A 2297-nucleotide genomic window follows, 5' to 3' on the forward strand; every position below is an offset into this window, starting at 1 on the left:
ATATATATGTATATATGTATGTATGTATATATATATACATACACGCATATAAATATATAAACATACATATATATGCACATACAAGCATATATGCGTATGTATGTATATATTTATATATATATATAACCACACAAATGTATATATGTGTATTTGTGTGTGAATGGAGATATACATATGCACATACACATTTATACACACACACACACACATATATATAAATATATATACATAAGGTATAAATACACACAAATAATCACGTGCACACACACACACATATACACACCACGCACACACAGCACACGCTCACACGCATCAAACACTATTAACAATGACAGCCATTCTCCGAGAAATACACTTTTCGCAGTTCGCTGCCATTTTACATTGAGGCGATCTAGTCTGTCACTGACGACCAATCGCTAACGTCTTCAATAGAAGGAAGCCATTGAAAAATGCTGCGCTATTCAAATTGTTAGACAGCAGGCGAAAGCCAACACAATGACAGCCGTTTCATCGTCGTCGTCGTCGCCGTCGTCTTCATCATCTTCGTCGTTGTCGTCGTCACCGTCATTATCGTTAACATCGTCATTATTAAAGTTGGTGAAGTTGAAGTTGTTCTCTGGGTTGTCTTGTGGCTGTCGTTATTTTTTCATTCCTCTTTCTCCTCCTTGTTCTTCTTCATTCTTCTTTCTTCTTCTTCTTCTTCTTCTTCTTCTTCTTCTTCTTCTTCTTCTTCTTCTTCCACCACATTTTCCTTCATTCTTTTCCCTTGTTCTCTTTTCTTCGTTCTCCTTCCTCGTTCCCCTTCTTCCTCATTCTTATTTCTCATTCTTTTCTTCCTCATTTTCTTCACTCTCCTGCTCTCCTTCTTCTCCTGCTCTTCCTCTTCGACCTCCTCCTCCCCTCCTCCAGTTCATCCTTGTTTGTCTTCTTCAGCTCCAATTTCCTTCTCCTTTTCTTTTCTTTTTTCTTTTGCTTCTTGAATATCCTTTTAGTTATCTCCTCAACCCTCGATCGTTTTATTCATCTTTTTCTCCTTGCTTTATTCCTAATTCTTTATTTGCTCTCGTTTTCTTCTTCCTCTATCCACTCCCCAACTTCTGTAAGGAAGTTACCGTCGACACACTAGCCTTAATGACAACCTATTCCTTGCTGCAGGCCTTAAATGTCACTTAGCCCCATAAACGTTTATATTGACCTTAAACTTAAACAACCTAAACGCCTATTTAAATACCAAAAATAACTTATCCCTCAGCGTCAGCTTAATATCTAAGCATCATCATCTACCAAATTATTAACTTTCATCTAAACATTTAAATATTTGTCAATTGTAGCTCATTCGCCAAGAACAAAATATATTTCAACATTACTGTAAACGGTACTGTGAACCAAAATATGAATGCCATATGAACGCAGTATTGACGTCATTTTGAATGGTAATAATTAATATCAACATCAATATTAGCATAAAAAATAATGTCCATTATATATGGTATCCATGAAACTTAATAAGCTGAATGACTTCAAACAGCTGTCAACCTTACATAAACGGCAATTTGTATGGTATCGTAATGTAGACCCCAACGACAAACGTCGGACAATCTAAACGCCAGCAGACAGTCAAACAACAACAGTAAAGCTCATGTCACGCTAAACGCCAAACGGTAAACTACACGCCAGTTAATGCAAACGGCAACAGCAAGTAAAGCGTCGAAGGAATAAAGGTGTCAATGCCAACCTAAACACCAAATTGTGAGCCTAAAACTCAGTCTAAAAGTCAACATCCGGCTAAACGTCAAGAGTAATCATTTTTATTTTTAATTATATTTGTGTTTATGTAACATCTTTATAAATTATTTGATGCCATATATAACTAGCTCTCAGTTTTTATCATTTTGATATATATTTATATATATATATATATACTCTTTTACTCTTTTACTTGTTTCAGTATTTTGACTGTGGCCATGCTGGAGCACCGCCTTTAGTCGAGCAAATCGACCCCAGGACTTATTCTTTAGAAGTCTAGTACTTATTCTATCAGGCTCTTTTGCCGAACCGCTAAGTTACGGGGATATGTTGGGGGCATACGAAAACACATACACACATACATATATATATACATATATACGACGTGCTTCTTTCAGTTTCCGTCTACCAAATCCACTCACAAGGCTTTGGTCGGCCCGAGGCTATAGTAGAAGACACTTGCCCAAGATGCCACGCAGTGGGACTGAACCCGGGACCATGTGGTTGGTAAGCAAGCTACTTACCACACAGGCATTCCTACACCTATATAT

The sequence above is a fragment of the Octopus bimaculoides genome, chromosome 11, assembly GCF_001194135.2.
Source record: "Octopus bimaculoides isolate UCB-OBI-ISO-001 chromosome 11, ASM119413v2, whole genome shotgun sequence".
Taxonomy (NCBI): Eukaryota; Metazoa; Mollusca; class Cephalopoda; order Octopoda; family Octopodidae; genus Octopus; species Octopus bimaculoides.